General features: G+C 34.5%; 1 pseudogene; it reads left to right on the top strand.

The window, feature by feature from the left end:
• Positions 1-26,240, top strand: part of LOC149226705 (aspartate aminotransferase, chloroplastic-like) — a 40,051-nt pseudogene that overhangs the window by 11,794 nt on the left and 2,017 nt on the right.

Here is a 26,240-nt window from a genome sequence, read left to right on the forward strand (position 1 = left end):
CCCTTAGCTGCCCGCACTGCTTCCCTCCGGAAATTGCGCAGATCTGCCCTCAAGCCGAGCCAGATCCCTTGGACAATCACTTCTGATCCAAATTGTCCATCTCAGTCTCCCAGTGATTTATGCACAACTTTCACCAGTAGTGCCCAGAGCTTGCATCCCATCTTGAAACTTTCCGTGTGAATTTTCACAGCTTTTTCCTCTCTCCCAATCACCCGCATCTGAAAAATGAATGATCATGCATCATGGTTGACTAGGAGGTTTATGGATTTGATGTTGTCTCGTCATGAGTGATTACAGATACAGGTACATGAATAGACATGACGTGACGTTGGATGGGATGAATAAGGAGAGTACATGCAAAAATATGTGTTCACGAATGGACGAACAAATGACACATGCAAGGAGATGTGTTCGCGAATGGACGAACAAATGATGCATGCGAGGAGATGTGTTCGCGAACGAATGACCATGTGAAGATGTGTTCGCAAACGGATGAATGGATGAACATGCAAGGAGATAGTTTCACAAACTGATAGGCATGTCAAGCATGCCAAAGTAAAAGCAAGGAACAACGTGCACATATGACATCAAGCGAACCCCGATGAGCATCGAAGACTCTGCACACCTCACCATGCGGAGGTGAAGCTGTGATACACCAAGAGGACATCCATCACTCAGAAGCACTACAGCTCAACATGCACACTAGCAACAACATGAACATACCAACACTATCATGTCGAGTCGTGTCATGAGCCATGTCGGCCAAATCACTATTGTGGGCCACACTGTGTAAATAAATGTAATGTAAAGTGGAAGTCTAAGAGACCAACATGTCATACGAAGAGTCATGTAAAGATGAACAGTCAAACAGTCATGAGGGAAGTCGAACAGTCACAAGGGCCAGTTTTACCCTTGGCTATAAATACCCCCTCATTTGTACATGCAAAGGACTTTTTCACCTTGGCTCCTCCCACAGAGCCTTGAGAGTCTGTAATATTTTCTTTGAGGAGCGAATAGTGTCTCCAATGCCCCTCCTGTAGGGTTAGTGATTTATGGTGTATCGATGTGTCTTTGACCTTTCACTTAATTCAGAAGCCTGCTAACATGCCAACACATTTTCACACGTGTTGTAACTGTTTGTAAGATTAATATTAAACACTTGTAATACATGTTTCCTTAACCTGTCTTAAACAAGTGAACTCATTAAGTTTTTCTAATACATATATTTATGAAAATGTGTTGTATAAGTTGTTAAGGTTGTGATGCTTGTGTTGGTTACCTTCTTGGGCATCAGAAAAAACCTTTCACGTAAACTTGTTATAATGACCGTTGTAATCGCGCGGACTGTCCCGCTAGGTGTTGTATGTTCTATCTTCCCTTGTGTGTTGTGACTACCACATCCCTGCGGACTGCTCCTTTGGAAGCTATGCATGTCCTGTTGTGTTTTATGTCTCTGACAAATTTGGGACTTCCTCCCTTTCGACTGGAGACTCACTTCCACCCTCTCTCTGTGTAGTGAAAGAACCTTGACACAAGTAACACTAGCACTCACCAAGCACATGAACCTCGATGTTCTTAGACAAATCAGATCACTCTCACGTGCTAACAAGAAAGAGCTAATGTATATCTTTAATATATGGAAACCAGGCCATCGTACCGGATTGGATTCCTACACCAAACAGTGTGAGGTCTAGTTGGGACTTCATACCAGGGAGATCCCCTAATGTTGGAGGGTCCAACACCCAAAACATCTAGTTGCCTCTTATGTTGCAGCAACATTCCTATGATTATTTGTCTTAAGATCAAAGTTATTATCCAACGAATATCAAAGTTATTATCCATCTTACTCATGTTATCCAGAAGATATAGAAAAGAGAACGCCAATTCATTAATGGAAACTCCATATTTTTGTAGGGATTGACTCATTCAAGGAGCACACTACTCCATTTGACTAAGAATTGAGATGCTTAAACCAAAACAGACCAACCTTGCCTCCATAGTACCATCACCCAATCTATTCTCACAATAAATTTCTTGAACTAAATGTAAATGTTCCTCTATATAGGGGAGAGATGTTTAATGTTGTGCAGGACCAGTAGTTGATATAGTACTAGTCCCACCAAGCCACCAAAAATTGAGAGATGCAACCAATATTTAAACAAAAATAAGTAACATTAAGTGCAAATGTGCTTTAATTTATGTCCAAATTTTCCCAAAACATTGACTGGGCCCACAACTGTCCATAAATAGTATCTTAATACTTAAGAGTACAAATCATATTGACCCAACTAGAAAGTAGATAAAACCATAAATCCTTCCAAAATGGTCTATTCCAGAAGTACAAAGTAGTAGTCACTTCAACCCCCATTCATCAGAACTAAAGCTATGTATCCCAAATAAATATCCATACCTGCACATAATAAAAGTGAATGTATGTCAACCATAATTGTTGTGTTGTTCAACATTTAAACCCATTGTGTTCAATAAATGACATCCAACCCATTTGATTTCCCATTAAAACATATCAAAGCACATGGATCAAATAAAAACAAATTCTCAGCCCTTGGATCACATCCAAATCAATCCATATCACACATTCAAAATGAAGACATTGCAATCCATGTCCATCCTTGCCATCAATTAAATTCAAGTGCAAAAAACTATAAAAGAAGTTCAACCACTATTGAAGTTGCATGTTTAACATTCAAACTATTCACCAGCCCTGGAGACAAACCATCACAGAACATTTGATAGTGTATTTAGATTAGTTATTTCAATTACAACACATTTTTCTTACAGTTTTATTTTCATTTCTCACAGCTTTTATTTCAATTCATACAGTTTCATTTTCATTAAAATATATATTTTTCTATTTTTCTATATTCTAAATCATTTTAAATTTGATTAGAAAATATGACAACCATAATGAAGAGTATTGGCTAGTATGGCTAGCTACAGATGAAAAAGAACAAAAATCATGGAGATAAACATTAAATTGAACTGACAACTACATATTTTAATTCTCAAACCATAGATTTTCATTTCTTGTTTTATTGCAAATAAATATTTCATTAAACATTTTTCTTGAGGAAAAATAAGTCCAAAAATCAACACATGATAGACAATCCAAATCAACATCCTAACGAAAAAAGGAACCAGGTGACACTTTTTATAGCTGAAATTCCTCCTATAGCTTCCTTCACATCTGAAGAGTGTTAGTTATAGGAATAACAACAGTATTGACATTAGGTCTCTAAGTTGCCAAAGAACCAAAATGAGAATTCAAGGATAGCCCCAAAGAAAACAATCAATGCATAAGTTTATGAAGCATTACAGTCAACAATAAGTAGAGGAGTCTTCCCATAGTACCAGAAGAAGGTGGAAACCCATGGAAAAAAAGCAATGCATAAGTTTATGAAGCATTACAGTAAACAATAAATAGATGGGTCTGCTCAGATGACAAGAATGTAGAAACCCAAAATATCTTTTGGGAAAATTCAATACTAAAAGCATGCAAATATGTGAGTAGAGGCAGATATGATAATGATATCAAAAGGAATGAAAATGGTGCAGCATTGAATCAGCTGTCATGCAACCTAACAATAAACTAACTTGTCTCAAAGAAAATATAAATATTGTTTAGATCTTGGTACTTAGAAACCTAATACAAAACAATATTGACAAACATAGGCTAACAATATTGAAAAACATGAGGCTAAACAATTTAATTCAAATAACATTTTATAAAAAATAACTAAACCAAATCAATATCTTAAGCAGAAAGATCACTTTGTTTAGTTGAAATTCCTAGGATGTCTGTGAGTGTATCCAAAAGTGTCATACTTTACAGTTTTCAACATTTAAGGATTAAATTTAATTGAAAAAATAGTAAGCCAGTGCACTTTATAAATAGGTCCAAAAACACGGCTAAGGCTACCCTTAGCAGCCAAACAACTTGCAAAATTACCATGTCTTCCCAATCCAAACCTAGGATGTTTTTGGTCACTATGAATAACAATAATGATAAACATGATGCTAAACAAATTAATTCAAACTCAACATCTTAACCAGAAAATGAACTAGGATAGCGCCAAAGAAAATAAGCAATGCAGAAGTTTATGAAGCATTATAGTCAAAAATAAGTATAGGGGTCTTCTCATAGTACTAGAAGAAGGTGGAAATTGGCTGTAGTTTCCAAGTATAAATATAGTCATGGTATTTTAAGTGTAAAAACAAGTTATCAAAACAACAATCACTGATAATTTTGAAGACATACAACAAATTCATTCTTTAGATTTGATTTTTCAGGGATACTAACATACATGTTGATAATTCCCTGTAATAAAGCAGAAATATTTTTGGCTTGTATGAAAGCATAATTTTCAAATATTCTTAACTAAATGCATACAATAACTCTACAGGTTGTTGCATCTATGGCAAGAGTTAGTTATGTTTCTTGTACAAGGAGAAGTGGCAGGAAAATGCCAAGGGTGCCTAACTAGGATGCCCTTTTTCAGATGAGGAGAGGACAACTTATGTGAATGTCAACAATGCCCCAAGAAACGTTGTTAAGGATGGCCATGAAGCTAAAGTTGATGTTGTCACACCATCACCCACAAAGCCACCGTCAACAACATGTCAACAACAGTCCAAGGGTCAAGTTCAAATAAAACGATCAGCGCTATAAGAGGTTGAGAAAAAGAAGAAATGTTAGTTTCAATTGACAACATAGAGTTTAATGGATATTCAGTTCAGGCATCTGCAAAAAAACATAGTATTCCTCCCTCATCAATACATTATTGGATAGATTAACTGACTCACACAAAACGTAGAGGGCCTCTTACAGTTATGACTGAAGAGGAGGAGGGCGAGGTAGTTGAGTGGTGTAAAGAGATGGCCCAATTGGGACATGGGATAGAGTTGATACAACTCAAATCCATAGTTGCTTAAATCTATCAAGGGAGGCCGAACCCATTCAAAGAGGGGTTTCCTGGTAAATAATGGTGGTTTGGGTTTTAAAAAAGGCATCCAGACCTTGTATCGCATACAGCTAAGGGCCTTGACAGAGATGGAGCATTAAATTTGCGCCCTGCAGTTGTATGTAAGTTCTATCACACTCTTTCTAGTGCTTACGATAAACATTCTTATGCTACATGCCATATACGAAACTGTGATGAAACATGTTTACAGGAAGGAAGAAATTTTGGCATGCAGGTAATTTCCAAGAGAGGGAGCCGAAATGTTCCAAATATTTTGCCTAAGAGTAGGGATTTGTTAACTATTTTATGTTGTGTCAATGCAATTGGTACTTCAATCCCAGGATTTTATCTATTCAAAGGTAAAAATCAACTGAAAAACTATATACAAAACTGTGAAGTAGGTGCATGCATGACTGCACATCCCCATGCATGGATGACTAAAGAACTTTTTTTTAATTAGCTTTTTCACTTTGCTGCATCCGTACCAAGTGGTGTCTCACCTAATAATAAACACCTATTGATATTAGATGGCCATGGAATCCACATGGTTTTACAAACAATTGAGGAAGCAAACAATTTAGGTATCGACATGTTGACATTTCTCGTTCATAAAACTCACAGATTACAACCCATTAATGTTAGTGTGTTTTTCCCTTTTAAGAACTATTTCAGGTCAGAGCATGATGCATGGATGACAAAGAATCTAGGGGTTGAGGTGAAAAGGTTCGATCTAGTAGAGCTTGCAAGTAAATTGTTTAAAAGGGATCTGACACCATCAAATATCAAGGTTGTCTTTAGGAGGATAGGAATCTGGCCACTGAATTATGATGCTCTTCTGCATGATACTGGTTGTAGCCAAGTTTTTCATGTGGATGGTCAGGAAGAAGGGCATGTCCAAATAGGTGTTGAAGTGAAAAAAGCAGATGAATAGGATGATGTGGTTCCAGCTGGTAATATGATTTCCCTCTCTCAAGGACACTTATATGGTGAAGATGATGAAATTGTATGTGAAACACAATATAATGATGAAAAAATCCACAGTTACATGGAGGTTGTTCTACCAACTCAAGAACATGAAACTTTTGTTGTTGATAGTGTTAATGGCATTATTGAACATGCAGTTGACAATGACCAATTGACATTTCCAAGCCAAGTAATGACATTGTCATGGCTGGCAGAAGCCATGATTAATTTGAATGAACATAGTGTCTCAACAACCAATGAACAAAGCATGAACATGCCTTCACAACTAGCAGAATTGAACAATGAAATTGTTCATTTTTTTATGGACAATAGATCAATGGAAGAAGATGAAGCACATAATGAGGCATCAAATGAAGATAACAATATAGTTCAATCAGTTGTCTTAGATACTGAAAGGGAAGTACCAAGCAATGACATGCAGGTGGGAGGGGTGGAGAAGATACTTGGTCGATTCCTAAAGCTACCAGTCAAGAGAGTATCAATGAAAAAAAATCAAGGTACGTCGGGTAGTCTTCATTTGGGCCAAAGTTCATATTTACTCACCTCAGGAGACTATATAAACCTATTAGTTGAGTCTAAAGAAAAAAAAAACAAAAACAAAAAAAATTAAAAAGTAGGAATTAAAACAGAAAAAGGAGGATCTAGCCAAGGAGAAGAAGGCAACAAGGATTGTTGCAACACAACGTTGAGAAGATGAAAGGCTTGAAAGAGATAAAGCAAGGCAAGAGAAGGACCAAAATAAATAAATGGAAAGACAGGAAAAGGAATCAAGAAAGGCACAACAAATGCTTGAAAAAGAACAAGGGATGATCAATATGGTTGACAATGATGCAAGCATAGCTAATGAAACTAGGATTATGTCAAACACATTGGACAATATTGCAGATAATACACCATTATTTCAAGACCTCATAAACATTCAAGTGCCTCACTATCAAAATGAGGGTTTACCCACTTGCCTTATTCCTACCAGAGGAGGTGTCAATTCTATGTATGCTCATCACACACCTCCACTTAATGTAGGGGTTAGTAGTGAAAATGTGAGGTATGGGTACTCAATTCCTCCATGGTTGGAAGGTGAAAGTTGGACTTAATCATATGGCAATAATCAATCATTTCCTAATCAACCCTTTTTAGGTAGGACAACCTACCTAGCTCAAGCATGTAACTCAGGGAGTATTGGCACTCAATATTCTCAAGGCCATAAACAATAGGGGCATCATATTTTTTGGTTTTAACCACATTATGATGTGGATTTTGAATGGATTGTCTCTGTTTCTTGTCACGGAAATATTTTGGCTTACAATTTAGGTTGTTTTATTTCATATTGTTTGCGGCATTGTAACCAAAATCCATTTTAGAAGGAACTTCTATAGTCTATTATAATGTAGAGATCTTACCTAAGAATGCAATGGGATTTTATGTTATGCCTCTACACACCAAATTATTTACAACACATTTATAACTAAGTTGTAAATATGATGAAAAATGAGTGAATAATGAAATCTTGAACAAGTCACTTATTTTAATATGAAAATTCCATAAAACAGTGAACAATAAAAGTACCTAACCTCACACCACATATGAAACCTCATCCATTGTAAGTTAACTTAGAAGACAAACAAACTTCTCCATGCATGACTAAATTACAAACCATGGAAAATAGCTAAAGCAAAAAAAATTAGCCACTAAAACAAAATAAATAAGAATTGATGAGTTGGAATAGTGGATAATTAATCTAGGTGCTAACCCTAACTATGTGAAGTCACTACAAGATTTGGTCAAAACCAAAGACATTCAAATCCTAAAATTAAACAAAAATCTAAAAATACCAAATATGGACCATGTTCAAGCTCCTAAGTTGCAAGCAATATAAAAACAAAATGTTCAACTCCTACAGTAGATTCTTGAAATGATTAATCATATTGAATTATATGAGCAATAGATTAAGGTTCTAAGGAAGGAGAGAGTTGAACATATATGAAAAAGATATTCATCTTCTCGACCTTCAATACTAATAGACCCATCTGAAGAGTTAGCTAAGATATTGTTAGATTTGAGCCTCAAGATATTGAGGTTGAGAATTTGAAGAGAGTAATCACTATTAAAAATGATAAGTTAGAGATTTTTAAAGAGAAAATAAAGGAAAAAGATGGAATTATAATTGAATATCATAAGACTAAAATTAAATTTCAAGGACAATTAGAAAATATATAGGGAAAATATAATTATAAAAAATTTCAACTCTAAATTTTGGGACAAATTAAAATCCCTTAGAGCTAATGACTACAATGATCATGGAGAAAGACAAAAAATTGACAAAGAGGAATGTGCTCCAACAAGCTCAAAAAACTTGTAATGTAATTAAAAGAAGCGTTGAAAATTTTAGGAATAAGGTCAATAATATGGGAGAATTGTTATACTAACTTGTGAATTCTTCTCTTTTTATAAATTGTAGCACTTGAAATTCATTAATATAGAAAAGTTACATACCTATTAGTTTCATATTCACAAATAACCTAGCATTCCATACATCAAAAAATATGGAGACAGAGCAATAAAGAAGCTCCTCAAGATGGAAAGTTACAAAAGGACAACTTAGATCCATTTAATATAAACTCAAGAAGACAACAAATTAAATCTGACCAGAACCAAAACCATTTCCAAAATGACATAAAATCCAGATTTCTCCACAAACTAGATGCCACAATGGAATGGGACAACAACACACAAGTACATTCATTCCAACCAAAACATCTTTTAATTATACATTTGTTCCAACCCAAACATTAAGTGCAATTACATATTTTAACTCTAAGTGTTATAGAGGAAGGAATCGGAAAACGAATTTCACAGATTAATGCAGTCACTGCATTTAAAGTATCTCCCTAAGAAGTTCGAATGTGAAATCTTTGCATATTATCACAGACTTTATTCCAAAAAATATATAAATTGCAGTCCTTTTACTCGCCATTGCATATGTTACCACTAATATGCACTAACATAATTTATTGAAGAAGAGGGAGACAAAGTACCATGAGTGTCAACATGTTAAATCTCTTCTAATTGACCCCTTATATTATCAATTTTGTCCTCCACCTTTCAGATTCGTTGGTAGCGCTCTATCATAATATCCATTGTTACTACCAATTTCACTTCCAACTAGTACTCAATGCAGATGAGAAACCATATGCTCCTTCCACTAGATTTTAGGGGAACACTACACCATAACCAATTGGACAAGGTTGGACAAGTTGTCTACAATCTAAACCTCCAAAGATTAGACCTAGATACTATGTTGCCTAGGAGCATTATGGGGATGTTGTAGCATGTGAAGAGGCCCCTATACCAAAGCCACAAACAAATGCCATAAATTCTCACTATCCATCACATGCATGACCATTTCCTAGACTAAAGAGATGGGACAAGCTAACATGTTTAACAATTGTCCCAATTAATAGAGCTCCCACACTTCATGGCAACTTAAACTTTGAAAAGACACCCTGAACCACCAATTGATGCATAGAGAGAGAGTCACCTGTCAACATGTATACTAAGTGATAGGCTATAAATGGGATTTGTTATTAATCCTCATAAGTTCCTTCAAGCCTCACAATAGATTTTGAAGCAAGAGAGTCAACAAGGGAGTTATTTATTAGAACATGGAATTAATACACATTAAGGATGGAGCCCAATCCTATCCATATTGCTTGAAAAAAAGTTTGACGTTTCGTATTTGGAGGAGAGGAACTAAGTTGCAAATGCATTATTATATAATTTTTTGGAGTCCCCAATAATAATCAATTTGCAGGTATGCAAGGTGACTTCTAAGTTTATGCATAGGAGTAGTTCATAAGTCTTTATTTGATTATTGGTGGCTCTACCTATGCTCCAAGAGTAAGAAAAATTTATTTTTTCCTCTACGCTGAATGAGCACCTACTTCCCTTAGAGGTTGCATGAAAACAAAGAACATAGGCATCGTGAGACTTGATCCATTATTTAAATTCAACCTATGAGAAGGGGATCTACCATCTCTTCTCATGGGAATAAAGTCCTACTTGGAGGGGCTATAGGTTGAATTTAGAGCACGAGACTTCTTCTATTGGATCCAACACTTGCAGCATAAAGATCTTCTATTACGAGAATGAAGATTCTTAGCCAATAGGAATTTACCCCATTTTAATATTGTTGATTGCTAAGAGTTAACGTGGAATATGTCTTTGTTTGGGATAAATTGCACCCTTCCATTAAACGAACTTGGGAATGGCTTGCCAAAATATTTTAGAAAGGGTTTACCATTAAAAGTGCCATGATGTTACTTTTACTAGGAGTCAAAGAGTTGGGGTAGTGTGGTGAGCCATTGATTCTGAGCTCAATACTTGGATAAATTTTTGAATTTTGTCCTTATGAATTAATAATCGAGGAAAAGGTGGGTTTTAGATTCACTGCTTGAGGGGCATAGTGCACATCTAGAAGTGCATTTTATTCCATATTTAGACAAATTCTCCAATGTAAGCAACTTCTTATGGGCCAAGGTCCAACAAAAAAATATTTACCTCGAAAATCCCATATGGATGCCAAATTTGTACCCATACACCATATTTCAAATGGATCCTATCTGGGTTCAACTGCATCTTGTAACTATGCTTAATTGTATAACCAATGTTTTCCCAAGCTCAAGAATATTCGTCTTTGATGTGACATTGAGCACACGCCTTAAGATCTGTAATCAAAAGGAAAGGAAGAGCCCTATGGTGGGGTAGTATTGAGCCTATGTTCAAGCCCAACCAATCTCCATTGGAGGGCCGTCAAGATGTATCCAAGCATGAAGAACATGGAGAGATAGATTTTTCACTAGTAAGGACTTTCCCACAATGTTATCTTCCCATATGTGAATATGTTTGTCCTTTCCTAGAACCCAAATTAAATGAGAATTTTTTTTTCCTTTCCTGATTTCCATTGATTTTCAATTGGAGAATACTTTGTATGTACCCAGTGATTGAAGCTTTTTCTAGTAGTAAACTATGGTTAAGATCTCAACCTTTGACATGGACCAAGCTCTAGCTAGTGAAGAGTAATCTCCTTAAGGTTTTGATGCATGGGAGGGCTCTGTTGGGGCTATAGTTTGCATGTTGAAGGCATAAGAGAAAGAGATATTTCTCTACCACAGTTTAAACAAACCAAAAAGGGCAAGATCTCCAATGATTTTTCCATTCTTGTCTTTTAGTTGCAGATCCTTCAATAATGATATCAGTAGTTATTAATTTTTACAACTGATGTGATGATAATTGTGTGGTATAAAATGCAGATGCAAATTAGAGCTTAATTTAATGTCAACCCGAGAAGGTAAACTTAGAAGTGCTTATCTAAAATATATAGATCTAGAAAGATTCCTAATTTGTCCAAGATCTTAAAGTCCCCTTACAAGAACATATTCATTAAGATCTATTTTAATAATTAATCAAACTTAGATCTAACAATTGTTTGAGATCTATGATTCTCTTACAAGAACATATTCTACAAGATCTCTTCCAACATTAGAACATCTAATAAGAAATTAAAAGCTGAAATGAAATAAACCTAGATCTAATAATTGTATGAGATCTTACGGTTCTCTTACAAGAACACCTTCAATAAGACTCTTCCAATATTAGAACATTTAACAAAACTTGAAAGCTGAAATCAAACAAAAACATAAAATAAATTATAAACAAATAAGCATGCAAGTGAGGCCATGGGGGCCCTCCATAACTCCACAAGCACACCACTTCAATGGAGACTCAGATGTAGAAGAAAAATTGAAGTATGATCCTTTATTTCAAAATCTCCATTACAAACCAACTCTAAGATTACAACTCTAAGCTTCTAAGATTACATACTCCAAAACTCTAAGATTATAAAAGCTTCCAGATTACAAATGGAGGAGATTGTATTCCTATTTATACAATCAGATGAGTAACAACTCATAATGATCATCCACTAATCTACTTTCCCATTATTACAAAATATGATCCCACAAATCTCTCAAGCATTTTTAACTACTTTCCCATTATTACAAAATATGATCCCTTTGAATCCTCCATAAATCTCTCACATATCTTGGATAAGATATGTCAACCAAATCCTCCATGATCTTCTCCTTAGGAATTGGATAAGATATGCCAACCAAATCCTCCATGATTTTCTCCTTAAGAATAGGCTTGCATAATTATCTCCTTAATATGGTGGAGGAGATATGGATAAGTCTCTTGGAATTAATTCTTCACATATTTCCTACACATCACAAAACTCATATATTCTTGAGATATATATAAAAATATGTATATTTTCTAATAATTAATCATAAATTCACTTGTAATACAAAAATGAATAAAATGGAAAATAAGAAGGTGAAACCCAAATGTATGTATGAAGATGATATGATAAAAGGTTAATGGGATGATGAAATGTAAGGAATATTGAAGAAAAAGGTGGATGAAAATATGACATTTCTGAGTCCCAACTGAACTTGTTGCATGTCCTCATGCAACCATGCATGAGTCTCCTTAAGAACATTTGGCATTTTGAACTTTGGCTTTACATGATGATGTCTTTTAATAATGAATGTTTCCAGGATATGTGAAAGACATGAGTAACAATTTACATTTTCTTATGGTTGGTTCTTGTGTGACAACCATGAATACAAAGAATGTTGGTTCTTGTGTTAACAACATTCATTTCATTTTCTATTCTCTTTTCTTCAATAATAATGTAAACACTCACTAGAAATCATAAGCTATCAATGTGCATAAGAAAGCCCTTTTGTAATATTAATGAAGCATGCCAATATTACGTATGAAGCAAAGTGCAACAAAGTATCATTGGAAAATAAATGTTGGTGAATGGTAAATGAAAAAAATGGAGTGATAGTGGTGAAGAAATGGAATCATGGAAGTGAATATGTAGTGTAGTGAAGAAATAGAATCATGGAAGTGAATATGTAGTGAATATAGTTCCCCTCCCCTCAACTGAATTGGTTGCATGTCTTCATGCAACTTGACATGGCTCATGAAAGGAAATGTAGCATGGTGAGGGAATTTTCCAAAATATTCAAATCAACATATAAGGAATTGCATGATTAAAGATTAGAAAAAAACATACCTCTACTTACCCAAGAATGATGAACTATGCAATAGGAATGTAGCTGTTGCTGCTGCTGGATCAGGAAAATGTGACTGATGTTGTTGTAACTGGATTCTGGGAGATGAAGGAATCTAAACTGCTGATGCTGAATCATGGAAAAGAGAAACGCTGAAAGTGGAACTGTGGTACTCTCATAGATCAGAATTCATGCTGCTGTAACTGCTGAGGGAGTCGTGAAAAAGTGTATAGTCTTCACCTGCTACTAAACTTCTTGGTACAATTCTAATCATGCGAAAGAATGTGTCGATGTCGAGCATGAATAGAAATCATTGGATTACCGGCCATTGATGTATGCCATTAACCAATGCAAGGAAACTCACCATTGATGTCAATGAGTGCCAAGGTACCCGAGTACATCTTGCGAAGTGTGAATGGATGTGTTGAGGTCGAGCCACTTGCAAGATCTGAAGATCAAGGGACATTGATGTATTCCCATGATCGTCAGCGAGAGAACTTGCCATTAAGGCATGCAAGCCTCTAGGTACTCAAAAGGAACTCTAGTCTATTTCCCAGATAAGGTGCTGATGTCGATGGGGCAAGACTTGTTGAAAGGTGGGCCTTAAGGAATCCCACATCAGTCAACGCGAGTTTGTACAAAAAGATTTGGTAGGACTATAAATGGAAAGAACTCACGGACAAGCAGTGTGGATCAGCATGGCGAGGAAAACAAGGCAATGTAATCATGGAAAGGGAATGAGTTTTATTCATCATTGTAAAACAAGGAGTTGTAATCATGACGCAAAAGGATCGTTGTGGAGTGGAAAATGTCATGATATGTGCAGTGAAGAATTAGCTCCTTCAAGCGTCCAAAAATGGATGTAAGGAAATGCATGGTGTATGAAGATGAACTCTTGCTGTGAAAAATGGATATGGAAATGTCATGCTTTATGGATTTACAATTGGTGGAATTCAAAATCTGCTTCAAAAAGGGAGGTGCAAGGTAGTGGTTGTGGAGTTGGATTTGTCTTTAGAATTTTTCATGAATTGAGTCTTTGGAAGACCAATTTTCATCACAATGTAATCTCCTTATGATCACTTGATTATCCTGTAACCTGTAAAAAAAACTTGGCAGAAAGAAAACATAAGTGTGTTCAAGAAGAAATGGCCATTTCCTTCATGATTCTTACGCAAAAATTTCATACCAAATAAAACATATTAAGGACAATCAAAGTGTTGAAATTGACTTAATCATGATATTAAAATCAATCCATTCTTAAAATAACCATGAAAAGTAATACTCCCTGTTTGGGTCAGATGAAATATGCTCGGCAAAAAGACTGACATTAGAAAGATCTGTTGTGTTCTACATATTAGTATGTGATATAAAAGCATTCAACATGAATATTTAATGCCAACTTGAAGCTATTTAAACAAGATAATCATCGTTTATAGAATCCTCCAAATGTTTGATAAATTGATCCTCAAAATTTGTTTCCAAGTGTTCCATTTTTTTTAATTTTCAGACCTGCATGAATTTTGTGAAAAAAAAAATATTTTTATTTTTTATTTTTATTTTTATTTTTTTAAATAAAAAACAAAAGAATGAAATTCAATTTTTTTTTTTTAATAACAAAATTAAAAAAAATCATTTTTTTTAATTTTTAATTTTTATTTTTTAATAAAGAAATTAATTAAAAACTAATATAGAAAATTTCTAAAAATAAATTAACATTAAAATGGATTTTTTTTCAATATCCTAAAAAACACACAAAATCCTCTAGAATCAATGAAAAATCGAGCTTTTATGTAACTTTGAATTCCTCTGCATATTAATTGTAAAAACCGTTTTTTCATCATGCAGTTACCAAAATAGGGTCCCGAAGAACCACGATTTCCTCTTAGACCATTAGGAATTTAAGCAAACGATTTCTGGGTTATATAATTCATTCTATTATGGAAAAAACCCATGTCTTCGTTTTTCCAAATTTGTCCTGGTTCGACCACAAACCGCTTTTGAAAACTGACGTTTTTAAGGGGTTGCGTTCTGATTCAAAAAAAAAAACTAGATTTTATCTAAATTATTTTAAGATGATCTTTTTCTCATTCACAAAATTCTTTATTGTCATATTGCAGATTAGTTCTCCAGCAAGAGTATTTTTATTTGAAATAAATCAATAGATTTTCTGATCTTCTAGATCGCACGAAGCGCGGGAAGAGAGCATACTAATCTCTTGATTTATTTTTTATTTATGCAGGTTAGCGTGGATGGATAAAACACTATTAAAATCTGCGACAAAAAAAACACAATTAAGATCTGCGACAAAACCTTGCATTATCTACACTCTTTCTGCAATGTCACGGGGGCATTTAGACTCTCGGAAGACAAGGCTTTCCAATAATCAGGCTCCTGGCTCACCCGTGATACAGAAACAAGACATAGAAATGCAAAGATGTGCCACTGAATTTATTCATGATGATTTATTTTTTTGAAAACAAAACTAAAAACTTCTAATGATAACGACTTCTAATGACTTCTAATGAGATCTCATTTTTATTTTTCTAATCTATTCTACATTAACTTAAAAGATGTTTTATTTTCTAAGTAAAAGCATGCCTCCATTGAAGCCATCTACGGACTATAAATTTGAACATGCTCACATCAAGATTTAAAAAATTTACACTATTTTTTGCAAGTATGTGAGAATCATGTCTTAGAGTTGGCTCAAGGTTATTGTCCTTGCTCTCCAAGAAGTACCTGTTCAACATTGTCAAAGCCCTCATCCGTAGATGGATTAGTGAGAAATGGGGGGTTTAAAATAAAAACTGAATTTAAAATAACTATGTATGAAAATAAAAATGCTCCAAACTTTGAACTCCTTTACGAACCTGCTGTCACCAAGTTCCACAAATTAGTCCAGAAAAACAAATGCATAAAATAAATACTAAATCCTTCTAGTTTCACTTCCCCGGCAACGGCGCCAAAATGTTTGGTCTAAAATGCGGATGCAAATTAGAGTTTAATTTAATGTCAACCCGGGAAGGTAAACTTAGAAGTGCTTATCTAAAATATATAGATCTAGAAAGATTCCTAATTTTTCCAAGATCTTAAAGTCCCCTTACAAGAACATATTCATTAAGATCTCTTTCAATAACTAATCAAACTTAGATCTAACAATTGTTTGAGATCTATGATTCTCTTACAAGAACATATTCTACAAGATCTCTTCCAACATTAGAACATCTAATAAGAAATTAAAAGCTGAAATGAAATAAACCTAGATCTAATAATTGTATGAGATCTTACGGTTCTCTTACAAGAACACCTTCAAATAAGACTCTTCCAATATTAGAACATTTAGCAAAACTTGAAAGCTGAAATCAAACAAAAACATAAAATAAATTATAAACAAATAAGCATGCAAGTGAGGCCATGGGGGCCCTCCATAACTCCACAAGCACACCACTTCAATGGAGACTCAGATGTAGAAGCAAAATTGAAGTATGATCCTTTATTTCAAAATCTCCATCACAAACAAACTCTAAAATTACAACTCTAAGCTTCTAAGATTACATACTCCAAAACTATAAGATTACAAAAACTTCCAGATTACAAATGGAGGAGATTGTACTCCTATTTATACAATGGGATGAGTAACAACTCATAATGATCATCCACTAATCTACTTTCCCATTATTACAAAATATGATCCCACAAAGCTCTCAAGCATTTTTAACTACTTTCCCATTATTACAAAATATGATCCCTTTGAATCCTCCATAAATCTCTCACATATCTTGAATAAGATATGTCAACCAAATCCTCCGTGATCTTCTCCTTAGGAATTGGATAAGATATGCCAACCAAATCCTCCATGCTTTTCTCCTTAGGAATTGGATAAGATATGCCAACCAAATCCTCCATGTTTTTCTCCTTAGGAATAGGCTTGCATAATTATCTCCTTAATATGGTGGAGGATATATGGATAAGTCTCTTGGAATTAATTCTTCACATATTTCTTACACATCAGAAAACTCACATATTCTTGAGATATATATAAAAATATGTATATTTTCTACTAAATAATCATAAATTCACTTGTAATACAAAAATGAATAAAATGGAAAATAAGAAGGTGAAACCCAAATGTATGTATGAAGATGATATGATAAAAGGTTAATGGGATGATGAAATGGAAGGAATAGTGAAGAAAAAGGTGGATGAAAATATGGCATTTTTGAGTCCCAACAATAATCATTGAGATATTGCATGTATAGCTATTTTTGGGTTCTTACACACTAAGATTGTTTATGTTATTGTCATGTCTCTAGAGATTTGATAAGGCCTCTAACATAATAGGAGTTGATGGACAACAACAATTTTAACCATATGCATTAAATATTTATATCTATAAAGTGATTATTTCTTTATATGTGTCTTTCTCTTTCATATTTAACTAGAAGAAAATTAGAGTTTGAGTTAGTAGGGCTTAATCAACTAAAGTGTGTAAACCTCCCCTCAAAGACTCTATTACTAGTAAAATATATCATATGGAATTGTGAATGCCATTTTCCAGTTTTAAAAATAGCCTTTACTTCCTATGGTATGGTTGGGATGGTGACTATCCATCCATGGTGATAGCATAGGTCTTGTCTAGTTACAAATTGATTGGCTCTTCTAGAGTAGACTCTGGACTACATTACTTGCATGCATAATCACTTAGTAAAAAGTAAAATATTTGTAAAGTATCCATACGTTTGAACACTCTTTCGAGTTCACCAGATTAGTTCATAGCCATACTATATCCTCTATCAAAAGATGATTCATATGTAGGAAAAATATATTATTAAATCATAAGATACAATAATTTTACTAATGCTAACAAGTTATCAAATGGTTTCAATGGGAATGCAAAGTATATGGAGTCAAAACACTAATAGTAATGTGGCAGTGCCATGACATCTCCTTAGTACCAAAGGAAAAGAGATACAGAGCAAAATAGTGATTCGGTAGGAAGGGGTTTGTTGAAGTGTAAACTTAACAAGGAGAGGTACTACATTTTACTAGAAATATGGATTCATTTCCCAAGAAAATAATTGTTTGGGATTGCTATGATGTCAATTACAACAGGTTTTCTAATTGAAACAAAAGACTTGGATTTTCATAATTCGTAGTGTGTGGAAGCCATTTCATGAAACTAAAATGGTATTTTTTATTTGATCATTAATACTGGGTGGCCTACCTCTAGGCATGAAACTTACATAGCTTGGGAATACCACAACCTAATTTCCCTGTGGATGGTCAGTCTAAGATGCTCAAATCCTCAAGCACATTTTTTTTGTTTTTTCCCTCCTCCCAAGTTTGTCCAAGAATGGGTTTAGTTCTTTTCTGGTTAGCTTTACCAACGTCAATCTCATGGAAGATAGCCTTGTTATGTGATGAACTACCATGGGCAATAGAATTGTAGGCTTCATGGCATCTTTGGGGAGTGGAAATACTCATTTATTTGTAAGAAAATGAATGGTGTGTTATTTAATCTCATACAGCATGATAAAAGTTTATGTCGGTTTTCCAGCTCCCTAATTCATGTGAGCTTGTCCATGCAAATACGTTTACGAGCACAAAACCTTAGGAATATTCTTGACTTATTTGAGGTCATCTTATGTACTATGAGCAAGAATCCTCTTGGAGATTCTCCTACATGTTCAACCCAATTGTGATAGCCTTAGCACTTAGAAAAGTTAACCACAATTGTTGACACAACCATAACTGTTAACCACAATTGGTGCCCAAAACCATAATTGTTAACCACAAATGTTGACACAAACTCAAACCCACCACCGAGTCAATTTTATCTAACATTTGATTGATGTTTCATCATGTGTGCCAAAGCTTTCTTTTGAGATGTTTAAACCATTGGAAAACAACCACAATTGCAATTATGATTGCGTTTAAAAGTTTGAATGAATTAATGCCTATGTTCTTATGATAAAATAATGCCATAATTAAGTAAATTTATTTTCTCATTGCAAAACAATATCATGAAATTTATGTAAGGTACCTTGAGAAAGATGATTTCTTAAAGAATTCAAATCTTTGTTATGAATGAAAAAAGTGAATTTAAGATACTTGCGATTAAAAGTATTATTCCATCATGATAAAATCAGTTGTCAGTGAATAAATTTGTTGAGGTGATCAAAATCAAACTGATGAGTGATAGGAAATACTTTTGCTTGGAAGTGATATTATAAATTTATCATTGTTGGTTTCTAAGTTATATTATTTCAAATTTTGTAGTATTTTAAAAAGTATTAATTAAAAAAGAAATATAAGACATGCGATGTATTTTAGGTTCTTGAATAACTTTATTAAACGTGTAACTTTATTTCCATATCTATTGATTTGAATGCATTGCATCCACCAACTGTATTTTCTGTAGTATATTGATATAAAACAATTTTAATTGAAATTTATTCCCATAGGTGGAGGTTTTTTTCTAACAGAATGATTTTTTGTACAGACTGTGAGTAGAATTAATATGGTTATTGCAACAGACGTCTCTCGCTTTGAAGCAATGAAAATGGCACCTCTCGATCCAATTCTGGGTGTTTTAGAATCATTTAAAGCAAATAAGCGAGTTGAAGCTTAATCTTGGTGTTGGAGCTTACAAAACAGAAGATTTTCAACCCTGTGTGCTCAATCTAGTGAAAAAGGTGTCATTGAATTATTTTTTCTTTTAGCTAATTTGAATTGGATAGTATAAAGGTTTTGAGGTATTTATCTTAGTTTATAGAATTTTGAGGGCTCTTTTAGATTTATATTATTAAATGGAATCCTTCTTATCACTGCTTCTATTTTGCAGGTAGAGAATATGATGTTGGAGAAGGGAGACAATGAAGAGGTATGCATGTGGTTTTAGTGAAGAAACTATTACACCCTTTCTGTGGGAATCATTTTAAGTTTTTACATATTTGACATTACTTGTTATGCTTTTTCTACAACACCTCCCTATTGAAGGTTTGACTTCTTTTAATAAGGTTGCTATGGAGTTGTTGATGGGAGCTAACAATAATGCAACCAAGCAAGGATTGTATGTTGTCTCCGAATTACTCTATGAATTACTTATGGGCGGAGTAGGTTGGGGGTAACAAGGTGATATGGGTGGTAGAATAGGGCAAGTTATTTTTAACTTTTAGGCTGCACAATATTTTCCCTTATGTAGACTATGCTAGGAAAAACATATTTGTATCTTTGTAGATCACCTAATAAAAGGTAGCGAAGGTGTATCATAGATCCCCTTTTTCAGACTAGCATTACAATGCTTATGTCATGTGCATGTTAGGATGATGATATTCTGTGCTTGTGTATGTGGAATTAAATTTACATAATACCATGTTGACACTTATCTGGTGGCTATTGTCCAAGGCCTTTCAGGAACTGGTTCTCTTCTCCTCGTTGCTACCTTTATTCAAAGACATTTCCCTGAAGCACAAGTCATGATTTCTTCTCCAACTTGGGGCAATTATTAGATTTTTTCTTCTAAGCTCTAAGTAATGTATTTAGAGTTGTGATACTGAACTCTAAGTTATGTATTTAGAGTTTTCATGCACATCTTATAATTGAACATTATTAATCATTTTTATGTAAACAAATATTTGATCTATTTGAAGCTATTTGATTCTAGTTTGATTTTGACGAAGGAATCACAAGATCAATTTCAATTATGTTGGGGTTCCATGATTGGAATACCGATACTATGATCCTAAAACTGTAGGACTAGATTTGACACGATGATTGCAAACATCAAGGTAATAAACATTTGTATTCTTAGATATTTTCACAGAGAGATGATTGGTAAAGTCATTGTTGATTTTTTGTTAGTAGAGGAGACTGATAGTTTCTCAACTTCCTTCAGCCTACACCAAGTGGTTCTTTTGTGCTACTTCATGGTTGTGCTCAAAGTCCAACTGTAATTGATCTAACTCCTGAGCAGTGGAAGAAGATTGCTGATTTCATTCAGGAAAATAATCATATTGCTTTCTTTGATGTTGCTTATCAGGTTATTAATGATATGGGGGTTATGTTTATATCCTTTATATTGTGAATCAATCATTGCATATTACTTTGTTCTTTCATTTTTTTACATTTTCCTATATTGGTAAGTCTTATTTTGTTTCTTGAAAATAATTTTTTAGTTTTTACTGGTTCTTCATTTTCAAATCTTTATGATTTCATTGCAAGTTCCCTCATAATTTGATTATCAAAATGAGAATAATCATAATATCATCAACCTGTATGATTCCATGATGCAAGAGTCTATTAGGACTTTATATGATTACCAAGATGCAAGAGTCTATCAAGACTATGTACCATACCAAATTGTAGGGTGAAATTGGAACTAGTAACATAGGAAACACTATAAATTGTATTGTTATTGACATGAATTTGATAGTAATCTAGGTTGTCATAACATACTATGACACTAGCCAGTGGAAATAATGGGTTCATATGGGCTAGATTACTACCAGTCCACCTATGCTCCAACCTTACCCTTTTCATGAAACTAAGGAAGGAGCACTTTCACTTGAGAGAGTATGCAAGTTGTAGGTTTTCTTGGAGATCCCCTTGGAAAGAGTTGTAAATGTCAGCTCCATCTATGACAATAGATCTTTAAGCAGATCTCTGAACTTCTTGGATCAAGATAGGAGACCACAAAAGATCTAATGTGACACATCACGTGCAAAGTGTTCTACCATTAGGTAAGTGTCTCATGTTCCTAGGATCATTCAGCAAAACATTTGAGGGAGAGATGCCTTCCAGACCCTTTCCTTTGTCCTTTTGTCGTGCCTCATCATCCAGCTTAGCAACCTCGTGTAGGATTCTTGAGTGATTGCAGTTGAAGCATGAATGTGGGTGTCCGTTTCCCACTTTGAAATAAGGAAGATTTCCTTTCCCAAAGACTCACTTCTCAATGTCTTCATCAATATCTTCTTCGTTGTTTGAGCCCAGGGGAACCCTTATTTCTCTAGGGTAACGTATAGTCCCGCAACTTGCAAATCTCTTGCCATGGAAAATGCGGGTAGACCCCACTTCTTCATCACTTTAGCTCTGGCCTATTCTAGATAAGGATTGAGATGTGCATGTCCATGAATGTGGGAGGGTGAGTCAAAATCTCATCAGAGGATAATCTCAAACCCTTGACTAACATTAGCCAAGCAACATCAACCACCAAAAAGAAATAAGAAAACGAAAAAACCAATTGCAAAGAAACAACAAAGGGGTGATATGTTGGCTTATGTGCTAAAAAATAAAATAAAAAATCATGTTGTTCTCCATAAATCAGGTCTATTGTTACATGTTATAATTTTATTATTGTTAGGGAGGTAGGTGTGGGGAGGGTATCTTCAACCTTAAAGGATATCAACTAATAATGAGGCGGAAGCCTTGGAATTATACAAATGTTTCCTAATCTTAAATATAAATGGATCCATATAGCTACAATGGTGGGGACCCCTCACTAATTCAAACATCAATGTATCAAAATGATTTTGACGAATTTCAGTCTATATAGGCTAGCACAAATAATTCTAGTAGAGATTAAATACTTTCAAAATATTTGAGTTTTTTGATGTCCCATAAAAGCAAAACAAGGTCTTCGACAAGTAGACTAGCAAGGAAACTAGGTTGTAGATGGGTGGGTGATTCAAATAGGACCCTACTATCCATGTATCCCCATGAATCCATTTGAATCATAGGGTGAGCCCTCATTCAAAAACACATAAAATCATGTAAAGTTTGACATGATAGCAAGTTAATACGTCAATATCACCCCTTTCAGTTCTTCCTCACAACTTTTGCATAGGTGTTTATGACGGCTACAATGGAGGAGTCAAGTGCCACTTGTGGGTTTATTTAGCTAGGAATTAGGATGAGGATTTCATTATGCTCCCTTGATTTGGGCTTTGACCCCTTCCCCAAGTGCAAGCAATGGGTGTGTGGGCTTGTTCGATAGGGAATTGAGACTTTGTTTGACTTATTTTTCTCTACTTTAGAATTTGACCTTTGGCATGAGCAATGGACATAGAATGGTGGTTTCTTATTTGTTCAGATTTCTAGGATTGTGGCAATGGCTCACCACCATTGCAAGAGTGTTTCTTGTGAATTTTTTGAGCATGATAGGGTAAAAAGAGCAGTGAAGCACATGCAAAAGAAATAGTGGAGGTGAAGTGTAGTATGATGAATTCTACCATTCTTTGATGGAGTGTTATGATGTTATCCTTCCCACTCAGGTTCTATTCTTGAAAGTGACATGGAAAAGCTTTGAGCTTCACAGAATTGGGTTTACCCTATGTAACATCACCATAATGAAGGAAAATTCTAGTGGGTTACTTTGAGAAATGAATTACGTGGAAAAAAATGGAAGGAAGAGTATGAGAAGCATTTTCTGAAGAAAAATTGTGTTGGGAACTCTTGTGCAATGGACATAGCAATCGCATGTTGGAAATCTGGGATTTTCAAAAATGTGATGGATTCATTGGGGTCACTACAGGAAGTATTTGGAGTTCAATGTACATCTATGGTCTCTACAACATATGGTTGGAAGAATTGTGGCTCATTTTGATTTACCTCCAGAAATTGTGTCATATCCCCCTCTTGAAGAGTCAAGTCCATTTGTGGCTATATCTTTGGTCTTTTGGAGAATTGTAGGGGTATTCAACTTGTTCAAGATCTGTTAATGGCTGAAAGTACATATAAGGTTAGCCTTGTTGCTGTAATCAGACAAGAGAGGCACTTGGAGGGCTATTGGAAGTGAGCCAAAGGAGGACAAATAAGAAGATGCTTCTAGTATGCATGGAAACTAGTATTTTTCTTTTCCATTTTTATATATGTAACGAAATACACTTGTAAGGCCACTAGAGGATGGATGAAGGAAGATTGAGTATATGGTTCAAGGGACTATAATTTTTCATTTTGGACATTCGGTTATGGCTAACACTTTTCTTTTTTGTATTACAACAATGTTTGTCTTGACTACAACATTTTCTTCTAAAAAATAATATTTCATTGTGATTTTTTTTTTTTTGATTACTATTGTGATGCTTGTATGTGTTCTTTGACAACATAGATGTATCTAGCAGTATTTCATGCAGTAATGAACTAAAAAATTGGTCTGAAAGAGCTTATTTTCATGATTCAAAATTGAGATTTTACTTAAATTTGCAAGGATTTGCAGGTAGTAGTCTTGATCAAGAGGCATCATCTGTGAGGTTGTTTGTAGCTTGTGGGATGGAAGTTCTTGTTTCTCATTCCTACAACAAGAACTTTGTTTTTTATGCAAAACGAATAGGATTTATCAATGTTGTGTCCTTCTCGTTAGATGCAACAACTAGATATCACTTGTAAATTATGGATTTTTATTTTTCCCATTGGGTGTTTATGTTGCTCCTAGATATTTAGCAATTGCTTAAATGGATAATACAGTTGATTCAATTTTAGCCATTTTTAGTTTGGATATTTTTTAGGATGTAAATGAATATGAAAGAAGAAAATCAAGTGGGTATTCAACATGTTCAAAATCTGGTAATGGATGAAAGTACATATAAGACCAGCCTTGTTGTTGCAATTGGGCAAGAGAGGCACTTGGAGGGATGTTGGAAGTGATCCAAAGGAGAAGCAACAATCATATGCATGTAGTATTCATGGAAACTAATATTTTTCTTTTCCAGTTTTATATATGTAAGGAAATGCACTTGTAAGGCCACTAGAGGTTGGATCAAGGAAGATTGACCATATGGTTTGAGGGACTATAATTTTTCATTTTGGGCATTCGGCTATGGCTACCACTTTTCTTTTTTCTATTACTAAGATGTTTGGCTTAACTGCAACATTTTCTTATAAAAATTATATTTTATTGTGAAAAAAATATAATTTGATTAATATTGTGATGCTTTTATGTGTTCTTATCCAACTTAGATTTGTCTAGTAGTATTTCATGGAGTAATGAACTAAATATTGGTCTAAAAGAGCTTATTTTCATGATTCAAATTTGAGATTTTACTTGAATTTGCAGGGATTTTCAAGTGGCAGTCTTGATCAGGATGCATCATCTGTGAGGTTGTTTGTAGCTCATGCGATGGAATTTTATATTACCCATTCCTACAACAAGAAATTGGTTTTATATGCATAACAAATAGGAGCTATCAATGTTGTGTGCTCCTCGTTAGATGCAGAAACTAGGTATCACTAGTAAATTGGGGTGTTATCCTCTCGGGAAAATATGGTGTTATAAAGGTGACAAAATCAGGACATATTCCCACTTGCATCATCTACCTAAACAATTTGAGAACCCCTATACCTCATTCATGTTGAGCACATTCGAAAATTATGGAATTTCATGAAACCACATTTCTTTCAAGTATTTTCTAAAAAACCTTCAGTGAATCCTCTACATTCCCACACTTTTCATACATGTCAACAAGGGCACTCCCAATGATAACACTTGATCCCAATCTAGGTATAAAGTAGGTATGGACCTCCTTACCTTATTTTAGCGTTGCATTTCCAGCACACACAACCAAAACACTTCCCAAAGTGAACTGGTCATGCTTTATCCTGATACATGTCAACATGTCTTGGTACATAATGGAAGAATTAAATTATTTTGGAGCATAGGCGCTACACCTTTTCATCTATGAAACCATGGAACCATTGGCTTTAAATAAGGCACAGAGCAAAGAAGAGCCAACTTGTAAATAGGGGAGTAAGAGGGGAAATCCTCTACCTTCCATTAGAATTTTGGGAGATTACTTGGCAATCTATCACCTCGCAACATTAATGTAAGGACGATGACTGTGGGATTTCCATAGGTGGCAAAAAAATTGGTAGGCAAGAAGTCTATTTTTTCTATTATATATACTACGTTGAAAGTAAGGCCTGTCCTCGTTGTTTTCTAGGAAAGCTTTTAGTGGAAAACTAGTAAATGTTGAAATTGCTACTTGAGGTATTGCAACACATAATGAAGATCCCACTCATGAGACACACTTGTGATTGAGCCCACCTTTAGGTAGCCATTTCCATACATTTTTTAACAAAATATAATTTTCTCATAATTTTTGAACGAAAGCTATTGTTATATTTCATGAATGTTATCCAAAGA

The sequence above is a fragment of the Pinus tabuliformis genome, chromosome J, assembly GCF_031772625.1.
Source record: "Pinus tabuliformis cultivar Carrire ecotype Pingquan chromosome J, CPIR1, whole genome shotgun sequence".
Lineage (NCBI taxonomy): Eukaryota > Viridiplantae > Streptophyta > Pinopsida > Pinales > Pinaceae > Pinus > Pinus tabuliformis.